The following is a 13957-nucleotide window of genomic DNA, read 5'->3' as shown; positions in this document are numbered from 1 at the left end:
GAGATGTAAAATCTCATACTGTAAGATACCATTGAGCATGAATTAGAATACCTGTTACTCCTGAAACTGTAAACCACTACATTCAAACATCTCAATACTTGCGTATAAGGGGTGTATAGCAGAGGGTACAAGTAATCTAAAATAATGGGTAAAAAATTGGCTCATGAATATATTCTTTTTTATATCATGGGTGTCTGATCTAGAAATTTACATTAAACAAAGTCACCTTGAGGGGACCAACAAAGGCATCTTGTTAATGCATCTATTGATAGCTTTTCTCTAACTGAGGTAAGAATTATAGCTCATAAACTCTCCCTTGGAGCAGGGCATTTGGTAAGAGAATTTATGTTTCGAAGGACTCTGCAGCATACAGATGATATTGGAGGAACTGAGATGTGAACAAAGCTCAGGTCCTTCTTGAATTCATAATGGGAATAGACAAGTTTCTTCTAGAGGGAAAGCAAGGCCTACTTCCTCCAGATTTTCGTAGATAATAGTAGTAAAATATTTGAGTTCCTATAGAATGCAAGATTTTTTAGAATAAATTAAATGATAGATATTTACTCTCTGGTCATCCAGAATTAACTAAAATGTTATAAAAATATTTTGAATCTTCTTCCAGTTATGAAACTTAAAAGTGATCTACATATATTTATGTGCATATGGATTAAATGTGTGGAAAAACAGAATTTGTAGAAATGCTGATAAACCAAATAGCTGTGTGCATACTTGACTCTAGGAAACCAGTAGGATCAGAAACTCTCTTTTCAAGAGAAGTTATGAAGTCTTGTGAATATCAATTAGCCAAACTAGGCAGAGAGATTCATACAGGCTTTGGAGCAGAAAGTGAAACCATGATGACTAGTTTAGCAGGACAGGTCTGTCAGGAATTTATTAATTTAAAAAAAAAATTTTTTTTTTCAACGTTTATTTATTTTTGGGACAGAGAGAGACAGAGCATGAATGGGGGAGGGGCAGAGAGAGAGGGACAGAATCGGAAACAGGCTCCAGGCTCTGAGCCATCAGCCCAGAGCCTGACGCGGGGCTCGAACTCACGGACCGCGAGATCGTGACCTGGCTAAGTCGGACGCTTAACCGACTGCGCCACCCAGGCGCCCCAGGAATTTATTAATTTTTAAAGAAAGATAATTCCAGACCAGATGAAGAGGATAAGCTTCCTGTAATTTAAATAGGAAGTTTACACCACGGTTCAGCAAAGCCCCAAAGTGAGCTCATTTCTTGGAGGGCTAATGGTATCCCAGTGCTTTCTGGGCCGGCATCTATTCACCCACCCATCTCCCAAAACTTGTACAGTGCTTTGCATCATGGCCCTAGGACTCTGAGAGAAGAGCCTATATCACGGCGTGACGCATGGGAGATTGCTTTCTTTGTCCCTATACTTGATCCAGCAATGGACTTTGGAAAAGAGAGGGTTGTTTGTCAAGGTATCAAATAATACGAAAATGAGAATCCGAGTCAATTTCTTGCTCAATAATGCATGTAGCTTGAGTCTTCTCAGTGATCCATTTTGGAATTTTAAAAAATGCTGAAAGATGACTCACGTCTAGTGATTTGCCTTACTTTTATATTCAAACTATTTCAATATCAAAGTAATTTTTCCTGAAATGTTGACTGCTGAATATATGTCTAAAAAGGTAATTCCAGAAGTCCACCTGGGCAATATCAAAGACTTCACTCTCTCCTTTCCTACCAGATGGCTCAGTAATACTGTCTTATTGGACTTGTGTTCCTTGCAATTATTTATTTTTCTGATCAGCAATAGGTTTGGGAAAGTAGAGAGAATAAATATTATTAAAACAAAGTATCAACTGAACTTGCATGCTTAACTTTAATGTTAACTTGTAAAATTTTATAATTTTAAGATACAACTTTCATCTAAAATGATCTGAAGTTATCACTTGTTGACTTGGTACACATACATTGTCATAAAGACTGGCTTATGGCAGATAAATTGAATAATATGTGTTGTCAAAGATGATGGTCTAATTTTTAATATTGATCTATTCAATTACTTATCAAGTATTAAAATGGTCCTTACTGCGTTAAAAGATAATTTTTCTCCTTGGGCGAATGGGTTATTTGTTTATTTCATTTAATTTAAATTACATTTAGCTAACATATGGTGTAATATTAGTTTCAGGTGTACAAGTTTAGTGATTCAACACAGGCATGCAACACCCAGCGCTCATCACAACAAGTCCACTCCTTAATCCCCTTCACCTATTTCACCCATCCCCCCACCCACTTCCTCTCTGGTAAGAGTCAGTTTGTTCTCTATAATTAAGAGTCTGTTTCTTGGTTTTCCTCTCTCTTCACCTCCCGCCCCCGCCTATGATCATTCGTTTTGCTTCTTTTTATTAATGTTTATTCATTCACTCAGAGAGAGAGAGAGAGCGAGCAAGCATGAGTGCAGGAGGGGCAGAGAGCAAGGGACAGAGAGAATCCCAAGCAGACTCGATGGTGTCAGCACAGACTGGGGGCTCAATCTCACAAACCATTAAATTATGACCTGAGCTGAAATCAAGCGCCTGACACTCAACTGACTGGGCCACCCAGGCACCCTTGTTTCTTAAATTCAACATATGAGTGAAATTGTATGTTATCTTTCTCTGACTGACTTATTTTGCTTAGCATAATACTCTCTAGTTCCACCCACGTCGTTGCAAATGGCAAGATTTCATTCAAACGTGTCATTTTAAAATGATTTCTAGTAAAAAAAAAAATTACTAGAATCTCTATCAGCAAATGTTGTCTCATAAGAGAATCTCACATAGAAGTCATTCGTGATGCTCCCTGCTGGGGGTGAGCATTTTCTGGTAACCACATGCTGGGTCTTGGGGAATAGTTCAGAATTAATTTCGGGGTGTTGCATCAAAATAATGCAGTTGCTGGCTTGGGGAGTAGCATAAAGACTAATTGAAAGAAAAAAAAGTAGAAAACCACACTTTATTAGAGGCTGACCTAGACATATGCAGGTTTGAGCTCTTTTGGAAAAACAAATGTATATCAGGGCTGCTCAAACCCACAATGTAAGATTGATTTGTTTGGGTTAAGGCAAAGAAAATTCTTGATAGAAAGTGAATATATTATCAAAAAGGGAAAGATACTCCAACAGCCAGATTAATTTCCTTAAAACACAAATCTGATCTCATCTCTTCCCTGCTCATCAGCTCCCAGTGTTTCCTCAGTTCTCTGCAGCATGAGTCCAGCTACCTTAGCCAAATATTTGAGACCTTACGAACTGTTTTCCATTTTCTATTTTCAACGTTTGTCACCTGCCACCTTCCTACCCACATCCTTGTAACACAATCCAACTGGATGCCTGAAATTCCTAGAATCACCTTATTTCCTTTTTCCTCTAATGTGCTAATAGTGCTCCATCCATCTATCCATCCATCCATCCATCCATCCATCCATCCATCCATCCCTGAAGGGATGGTGTGCATCAGATTCAGAGGGAGGCATAGAAGATGCACAAAGACAAGGCTTGTCCCCCACGTACAGGTAATTGCCATCATTTGAAATGAAAGATAATAAACTGACAATGATCCTATGATGTGATCAAGCTGTGATTGTGGGAGCATGGAGGTCAAGGAGGTGACACTTGAATACCTTCCTTAAGGACAAGAAGGAATTAGCCATAAGCAAGAAAGATAAACTAATGTGTGCATTCTCCCTAGCCTAGTGGTGGGGCATGGTAGGTGCCACCTTCCCTTTCCTTTTTTCTAAAGTCCTGTAGGACTTTATCTATGCCTCTTTTGTGTCATTGACCATTCTCTGCCTCATACTAGGGTTATCTGCTTCCATATCTTTTCTCTGTTGCTGCATTATAACTTATTAAGGGATCCCTTATATGTATATAAGTAATCTTATAAAGACTATAAGTCTTAACATCACAGAATATAACTTGCATTTAAGTGGTGCCCAATGATTTTTTTTAAATGAATGCATGGATGAATAAAGTTATTAAGATAGTTAACCAGTAACCTAGAAAGGCCCAGGGGTGATGTTTCCATGTAAACTGAGGAGGCCTGGAGCATAGCAGGGATGGAGGAGGTGGAAAGAGGCTGTTAGGGAAACCTGGTGGGTAGGGGCCAGTTTGAGAGCAACAAGCACTTCACTGGGAAGAGAAGGGAAAGCAGGGCTAAGAGGAAGGAGGTGAGTTGAAATGGGAGTGAGCAGTCTTAAAAAGAATTTTTCAATGGTATTCATTTTACTATTTTCCCATGGTATTTTCTCTTTCATATAGTCTTATTTTTTGAAGAAATGCTGTGTTTTAACCCTCCTGCAATTTCTTCCCTTTTGAGCTGTCATTGGGAAGCAGCTGTTCGGAACATTTAAAGGCAGAGTAGTTATTCATAATCTCAAGGTAGAATTATTAACAATTTATATAAAAAAATCTTTGTGAAATTTACTCATTTACATTTTTAGAGGATTATTACACATTTCCCCTGATAGTTTTGGGAAAACAATTTAAATACAAAAGACATAATGTGAAATGCAAATAAACCAGATACATTAGTCAGGGTAGGTTAACTGTGGACCGAACAATCCCTAAATCTCAGGGATTTAACGGATTAATACTTAACACACATTTGAGATGAATGTATGTCCTATTAGTCAGACTGCTGTCTTGGACAGCCCTCTTTCAGGGGGTGATTCAAAGATGCTGCTAGATAATCTATGTTTGCCCCACCACACACCCATTTGCTGCCTTCCCCACTCTGCTCTGTGCTCCTATAGTCTCCATCACACAAATTCCCTTGTCCTGTGGCTTCCAGTGGGTTCTGTCAATGAGAGGCACCAATGGGACACTGGACAGCAAGGAGAGAGGTCAGGGTCACTGGACAGCAAGGAGAGAGGTCAGGGTCTTTGCTCTTTCAGCCATGGCTCATTCCTTTCCTGTGGCCCCTACCCCTCCTCTCCTGTGACTACAGCTCTCACCAAGTGTCACATTTGCTGACCTATCCTTTCAGAACTGAGTGTAAAGACAACTTTTCATTGTTGCTAGTCCCAGGGGGTTCACTATCCTTTGTTAGATCCCTTAACTTTGTCTGCTCATGTCTATAGTCCTTTATTTTTTTTTCTAATTTTTATTTAAATTCCACTTAGTTAACATACAGTGTAATATTTGTTTCAGGTGTACAATTTAGTGATTCAGCACTTCTATACAATACTCGGTGCTCATCACAACAAGTGCCCTCCTTAGTACCCATCACCTGTTTAACACCCACCCCCCCCCCCCCACTTCCCCTCTGGTAACCATCAGTTTGTTCTCTATAGTTAAGGGTCTGTTTCTTGGTTTTCTTCTCTCTCTTTTTTTCCCACCCTATGTTCATTTGTTTTGTACTTTAACTCTCTTCTCTTCTGAGCTTACCAGCGTTTCCTGTTGGTACCCTGACTCATCCAGTGACCCAAGTTCCTTTTGCTTCATGATGCCAGTGTTTGCCAGGGCAAGCTAGAAGTATACTTCATAGGCTCTAATTCATGGATGAGTGTAAATAGACTGTGGGAAGGTCTGATGGTGGCTAGTCTGGGGTCTGGGACTTAGGAACTCTTGAAACCATTAAATAAGAATACCTCTCAAAGACAAAGCCTCCAATGAAGAGGAAAGAGTAGGAGGAAGATCCAAACTGATCAGGACAAAGACAGCAGGGGCAAAGAGAGAAAGGGTTCAAATCCATATAATCAAAGTAAATCTTACTTAAACCCGTGTCATTTTGAAACATAAATAGACCCGGACATGAATGAGAACAGAGGTTTTAGATGCTTTAGGATAATGATCATGGTCAGTTATTTTTGCTAACGGGGTGAAGCAATGGCAAAGATAATCTCAAATTACTCATAAGCTATTACTGTCATATGACTGATTGTATCAATAAACATTCCAGGACTGTTTCATGTGTTTGCTACAAAATGATGTGGTATGCGGCTGCCCATTTTGCCAGCAATGCACCATCACTCAGAACAATTTGCCTCATGGAAATGCCTTAGGAGTTTGGGACATACTCTTTTGAATGTCCTCAATTATGAAGAATCTTTACTTTTTCAGAATAGAATTTTTAAAAATTTTATTTATTGCTAAACATTGAAAGAAAATGTAAGGGGAAAACAAGATCTGTAAAAGGCTGAATAGAATATGGAGAAAGGTAAAGCAAAACAAAACCACAATGTTGATTAGCACATTAGAAAACTATTTTCAGCATCTACCGAAAATGAACATATATATACCCATGACCCAGCAAATCCATTCCCAGGAATCCACTAACTAAACTGTGTCTGTATGCTTATCAAAAAGATGAATTGGGTAGTTGTGATGACCCAATCACCCAAATGCCCATCAGCAGGAGAAGAAATAAATAAATCAAGATAATCCCACACAGTGGGATACCGTGCGGCAGTGAGAACAAACAGGCTGCTTTGTGGGGGAAAAGACTGTAGGGCTTTATGGTTGAGAGCTGGGAGACCAATTTAGAAGTGATTACTGTCATCTGGGCAAGAGATCAAGAGCCCATCTTGGACCAAGAGCAGAGCTCTCAACAATTTGTGGCTAGCTGGACATTGTCACATCAGATTTCCTGACGTAATTTAGACATTTGGCAGTTGCATCTCAAAGTAAATATTCAAAAGAAAAGGGGGACGAGTCAGAAGGCTACAGTTTAAGCACTTAGCACCAACTCCAAAGATAATCCCATTATTTTGAACTGGCTTTTACTGCCTTTTGAAATTCTGATTAATAAGGGGATCATTTAAGCTGATAAAGCCACCTGGGTGGAACATGATTTTCTCAGAGTGGCTGCCAGAGCTCACCAGTAATTGAAAAACATGAATGAAAAGTTTCCTATTTCCTTTTTCCCATTTTAAAGTTAAAATCTCACTGAGTAAACACTTTTTCTCCTTTCTGTAAGGATTCAGAGTGACAGCCTAACCAGCAAACACCTTTCTCCTTCCTCCTAAAGACACTAAACTTCATTTCTGCCTTTCTCTTTGAAGCTTTTCTCCACGGTGTCCCATTTTTTGGAGCTGGAGTATGTTGATTTATAGGTCAAGCATAAGGGTTTCTCAGGCGAAGTGCAAATTACTACTTCCTTCTCAGGTTGTTTTTATGTTTTTGTTTTTTTCTCTATCAGCTGCAGTTTCATAGTAAATCTTCCCACAGTGTTAATCAGACTGATGGAGTGGCCAGCATCCTCAGTGAGGGCCTTGATCAGGGAAGACAAAGCACAATGATTTACTTTGGTGCCCTAGCCTCAGAACTGGTTGGGCGTGATAGAGCAAAATGACTAAAAGCAAAGAGTTTAGAATAACATGGTTTGGGACCAATGTTACAATTTCTTGCTGTTTAATCCTAGGCACGTTCTTTTACTTCTCTAAGCACAAAGCCTGGCATATAGTAAACACTCAGTAACTGTTAGTGTCTTTGTCTGTTCAGGCTGCTGTAACAAAATGCCACCGAATGGGTGGCTTATAAGCAAAAACCATTTCTTTCTCATAGTGCTGGAGCCTGGAAAGTCTGGAGATTATGGCACTGGCAGAGTCGATATCTGGTGAAGGTTTGCTTCCACATGGTGGAAGGGATCTCTCTGGGGCCTCTTCTATGTGGTCGCTAATTCCTAATGAGCTAACGTCCCAAAGGCCCCACATCTTAATATCATCACCTTAGGGGTTGGTATTTCAACTTATGAATTTTGAGGGGGGAACAAACATTCAGACTGTAGCAGCTAGTTATACAAGTTATTTCATGAACTACTAGTAATACTATTATTAGCTTGTTGGCTCCAATGTCTCTTTAGTCCCAGCCCCATGCACTGAGTATTTTAAACTCCAGGGGGCGCAGTGGGCCCTGCTCTAGCTCCTGTGATAGTGGCACTTTCAGGCCACAGAGTTTCTGAAATCAGAAACTTGGGGATCATTATCAACATTTTCTTTAACTTCAGCTGCCTCCTCCATCCCCCTTCTAGGCCCCATGTACGCCACAATTGTCTACCAATTTCTGTCAACTCCAAAATCAATATGGTTCTCAGATCAGTCCTTTCCTCTTTGTTTACCCAATCCATTAGACACTCTTGGCCTAGGTACTTTTTGGTACTCTTACTTTGCCTCTCTCTGCAGCAAGAGTCCTCTAAAATGTGTGTTTAATTTTGTCACTTTTTGGCTAAAATCCTTCACCATTATGTTCTTGTTCTCTGTTTATTTCTCCTACTTGAAACTCCTTCTTCCTTGACCTTTTGGGGCTTCCCTTCCCTCTAGCTAGATTATTTATAATACCCTGAATTCATCTTCTCTGAGAAAAGGTAACTCCTTCTTTCTGAATATTCCTTCCTTCTCTGTCATTCTTTTGCCAAACATCTTTCTCCAATCCATGAAGACTCAGGTATCACGTCACTTCTCTGTGGAAGCTTTCTGAGCAGGCTCTCTCCGCTAAGTTGGCATGGGGGAACTTCTCATGCTTTGTAACACTCCACACCTGCTTTGATCATGGCACTTAGCATCTTGTGTTGTAATGACTTTTGGAAGATACCTTGCACCATGAGCTCAGGGAGCTCTGTACTGCTCATCTCTTTATTCCTTGGTCCTCGTAGAGGGCCTGATTCATGATAGGTGCTTAATGAATGCATTCTGAATATCCTTGGCGGCTACTATACTGGGAGACTGGCATTTTGCATCAGTGTAATCAAGATACAAATGGAACTATACATATGTTTTTGTTCATTTTTAAAGTCCCTAGGCATTACTGGCATCAAGTTGTATTTTATGTTAGTTCATGGTTGTGGCTGCATGAAACCTTTCTCAAACATGGCCCTGCTCTGTAAGAAATGCCATGCTAAAGAGTACTTAAAACACCGTTACAGAATCTGAGATGATTTGCCTCTGGAGAAACAGTCTTTAGCCTGTGGACAAAGCTACTACAAGCAATAGTCACCCATCAAGGTCAACAAAGCATGCTTCCAGCTTAGAGCCTTCCATCCACTGGCCTGGGCCACAGCAGCTAAAGCTGGTTTAATATAAACTGCATCAAACCACGAAGATAAAAATGCCTTGCCTACCCACTGAAGTTCAAGGCTCACAACTGTATTTCCTGGCCCTACCAAAAGCCTCTCTGCATGAGTATTTGTCTTCTCCAACTCCATACTTTTGCTTAATTTTTAGTGTGGGAATTTTCATTTCCCAGCCCATGAAATGTTGCGGTCATTGACAATGCACCAAAGTATAGCCTCCTTTCTGGGTTTATAACAAATTAAGATAAAAGTTAAACAGTAGCAAATGAGAGGTCAAATGCCATCTTTTTTAGGATAAACACTGGGTTGAGGATGACTTTCTTAAGAGTCAAATGGATTTCCTAAATTTGATCCCAAGAAATAAGGTGACTGGGGGTGTCTGGGTGGCTCAGTCAGTTAAGTGTCTGACTTCAGCTCAGGTCATGATCTCATGGTCCATGAGTTCAAGCCCCGTATTGGGCTCTGTGCTGACAGCTCGGAGCCTGGAGCCTGCTTTGGATTCTGTGTCTCCCTCTTTCTCTGCTCTTCCCCCACTCACGCTCTGTCTTTCTCTCAAAAAATCAATAAACACTAAAAAAAATAGAAAAAAAAAGAATTAAGGTGACTGACCCCTCTAGTCACTGGCAATGCAGGACTGAGCCCCCCCCCCCCCCCCTTCCGCCATGAGAAACTTTCTAGGGAAGACTTGGGTCGTAGAAAACAAGGATATATTCCCACACCCTGTGGGCATTTCATTCCCAAAGAAAAAGATAGATAAGGTGTTTGAGCTCAGCTGTGTCACTCCACTTCCCCTCAGGGGTGAGTGAGCTGTGGAGAGATGCCAAGGGTGATAAACTAGTTGAACTTCCTCAATGCAGCAGGAGTCAGGAGTAGGGAAGAAGTGTTCCCATTCAACACCAGCAGAGATAGGGGCTCAAATAACTTTTGTGGTTTAATCAGTAAAAACATATATTAGGTGCTATTATTCCACCTCAGCATTTTTTCCTTTTAGTTCTTGTGTTTGCCTGCTGTACTGGATGATGTATGGATCAATACATAGTAATTTTGCAGAGATGATGGGATAAAGCATTTATAGGTGGCTTACCATGAACTCTAATGGTGCTCACATAAAATGTATGCCATATATCGTGTCTGTATTTTAATGCTACTAATTATGACTCAGACTGAAAATGTTTCTAAACCTTAAAGCTTGAGAAAAAAAAATAATGGCCTTTTTTTAATGATCTTTTTGCATTGTTTTCTACTCAAAGGGAGTAAAATATCCATAAAAACAACTCAATTTATTTTCAAACTGTAACTTCCTTTCAGACTTCCAATTTAAAGGCCAGTAAATGGATACCTAGCATTGACCTTAACACATTAATGTTGCATTTTAAAAGCAGGGTAATATAGGACCAGGTGATGTTTCTCAGATTTAGAAGTCCGATCACTTAATAATATCACTGTCCCTATCACTGGGCAGTATCAAGTGCCTGCTGACCTGGAGGCTGGTGTTTGGGGTGAGTGTAACCAAGATACAGAGGGAACTGGTGAGGCTAGCTGACCCTTTAGAAAGTCTTAGGACCTATGATATAAAACTGTGCCAACTGGTGGGTTTCTCCACCCAGGATGCCCACAGAAAGGGGTGGTGAAAAAGAAGTGGTATGCCTCTATTTGCCCATTGATGGTCAGCCGCCATTTTGCTGGTAGAGTGGGCTATAGGATCTGGGTTGGAGTACGTGACTTCGAATTTTGTTTTTTATAGTAGTTAATGACAAGAGTTAGGATTCCGTTGGTCAGCTTGAAAACTCACCAAGGTTTTGCTTGTGGTGGTCCCAGCAGGGAACTCCATTGGCCAGTGAAGGGAAAGGAAGGTGGAGAGGTGAGATGTGGAAGAATGAACATGTGGGCATCGCCTTGGGGGCTTACATTCCAGCCAGGGAAACAAGCAGATGTACACAGTCATTTGAAGAGTGCCAGAAGTTTGGTCATTTGAAAGAGACAATTTAAGGGCCTGTAAAATACTTTGGTCACATCACTTGCTATCCCTGAGATTTTATCCTTTCTATGTCTAAATTCCTTCATCTGTCATAAAGGTGTCCTAATAGTACCTATCTCATAGAATTGAGAAGATTATATGAGATGATGCTTATCAGGTGCTTGCGATGTCAGCTTTAAAACACTACATGCTAGACTGGTGGCTAGGTGGCCACCTGTCTAATATCCATTAAAATATTGTAAAGCATTGTGCCTGGATCGTGTTTTCTCTGGTTCCTGCAGGAGAAGTTTATTGAATTCACATTCTCAGTGTAAAATGCAAAGTGAGAGTTTTCATACTAATGTAGGTGGAAATTGGTTCCAACTTTCTGGAAAGGAACTCGAGGATATGTATCAAATTGTCTTAAGATTTTTCCTGGTTCTATCTAACTGAATAATTCCACTTACAGAAATTATCCATAGGAAATAGTTATGGGTATATGAGAGGATTTATCTTCAGCATTGCTCTTAGTTGCTGTATTCTCCCAAAAAACATCCTTAAACTATAACAACAGGAAGTTTGTTAAATAAATTATGATATAGAAATACAGTGAAATATGAAATATAGCTATTTCAAGGGCTATTTAATGGGAAAACGCTTTCATATTGTAGCATTTTATGAAAAAAGTACAGGGTGTTCAAGATTTTATTGAAAGTTTGTACTAAAAAATGACATTCATAATTATCATGATTCCAATTATGTGGTTCATGATATATTATGTAGTTAAGGAAAATAGGTCACAAAACAATATTATGGTACAATTCTAATTTTATATAAAAATATATTTCTAGGGGCATCTGGGTGGCTCAGTCAGTTAAACCTCCAACGCTGGCTCAGGTCATGATCTCACAGTCCCTGAGTTTGAGCCCCGTGTTGGGCTCTGTGCTGACAGCTCAGAGCCTGGAGCCTGCTTCAGATTCTGTGTCTCCCTCTCTCTCTCTGCCACTCCCCCACTCGCACTCTGTGTCTCTCTCTCTCTCTCTCTCTCAAAAATAAAAATAAACATAAAAAAATTTTTTTAAATGTATATTTCTAGATGACATTGGAACACTAAAAATCAGATGTGAACAATGATTATTTCTGGAAGCTGAGATCATGTATGATTTTTTTTTAACGTTTATTTATTTTTGAGACAGAGAGAGACAGAGCATGAATGGGGGAGGGTCAGAGAGAGGGAGACACAGAATCTGAAACAGGCTCCAGGCTCTGAGCTGTCAGCACAGAGCCTGACGCGGGCTTGAACTCACGGACCGTGAAATCATGACCTGAGCCGAAGTCGGCCACTCAACCGACTGAGCCACCCAGGCGCCCCAGATCATGTATGATTTTAATCTCATCATTTATGTTTTCCTGTATTTACTGATTTTCTTTTAAAATGTAAAATTAAGAAAACTTAAAATTTAGTTTTAATTATACAAGTGATAACACACATATATTCTCTGTAATAAAGAATTTAAACAATGTAGAAGTATAGAGTAAAAAGTGGGAAGTCTGTTTTTCATTGTGTTACCTCCAAGTGCCATAAATACCATTTGATGCTCACTAGTTACATTTTTGGGGAATCTCTTCATAACCCTTTCTGGGGGGTTCAGGAGCACCACACTGCATTCTCTACACCCTTCTACAGATTGCAAGCCGGAGTGGCTGCTTTCAGCCATTTTTTTCTGGGCTCTTCCGGATGCAGTGTTCAGATGAATGTGAGGCTCCTCTGAGGCTTTCGCAGTCCCCTGGCTTAGCCAAGGAAATAGGATCTCCCTGGGAATTCCATATGACCCTCCCTTCCACTCTTCTGACCCCAAGGGCATCTGATATTGTGTCCTTTTCTTCTTTCCTCCTCCTCCTCTTCTCTCAATCAAAAATGTTCTCACTTCCTCTTTAGGTGGGTATTAATTGTTGAATTTTCTGTATGTTTGGATTTTGAAATTTTTAGGCTCAGCTGGCCAAGCCTTGGTATATAAGGGAATCTTTGGAATAATGATATTCATTCTCAATATATTTTGGCTTTCAAGACTTTGTCCTTTCCTTCTCTTCCCTCACTCCCTTCTTTCCTCTCATTCTGCTATGGACAAAAACTTTCTCATTTATAAATCCCCTGCCTAACACTGAATCATTTTTTCATTTTGTATTTTTGCTGAAACAATCCTCAGTCTCTTGTTGAATTGGAAGAAATTCACATACAAGGAAGGGGGGAAAAAAGAGCACAGAAACATATTTAAAAATTTTTTCCTTTAAAAGCATAGAATTAAAAAAGTTGTATTGTACAGATAGATTTTTTTAGGTCAGATTTACAGGTAGTAAATTCACCCTTTTTAGGTGTGCAATCAATGGTCTTTGTCAAAGTCATACAAAATAGTGTAACCAAGACCACAACCAAGATATGGAACGTTTTCATCACTCCCAACAGTTTCTTTGTGTCCCTTTGTAGTCAACTTCTTCCCCCAACCTCAGCCTCTGGCAGCCATTGATGTGATTTATAGTTTTGCCTTTTCTATAATGTGATATAAATTACAGTAGGTAATGGCTTCTTTCACTTAGCATAATGCTTTTGAGATTCATCAGTGTTGTACATGAGTAGTTCAATCTTTTATTGCAAGGTAGCATTACATTGTATGGATATAGAATAATTTGTTTATCCATTTATCAACTGATCATTTAAGTTGTTTCTAGTTTTTTGACAATTATGGATAAAGCTACTATATAAACATTCACGTATAGTTCTTTCTATGGACATATATTTTCATTTCCCTTCATTAAATATCTAGAAGTGGGGTTGCTGGGTAGTATACATATATGGTTAACTTTAAAAGAAATGTGAGAATGTTTTCCAAAGTGACTATGCCATTTTGCATTATCACCAGCAAAGTTTGAGAGTTCCAATTACTCCACATCTGTAATAATACTTGGTATTGTCAGGTGTTTT

Source organism: Acinonyx jubatus, chromosome C2 (genome assembly GCF_027475565.1).
Source record: "Acinonyx jubatus isolate Ajub_Pintada_27869175 chromosome C2, VMU_Ajub_asm_v1.0, whole genome shotgun sequence".
NCBI classification, from domain to species: Eukaryota; Metazoa; Chordata; class Mammalia; order Carnivora; family Felidae; genus Acinonyx; species Acinonyx jubatus.
The sequence above is the reverse complement of the archived record's forward strand: the minus strand, read 5'-3'. Positions refer to the sequence as shown.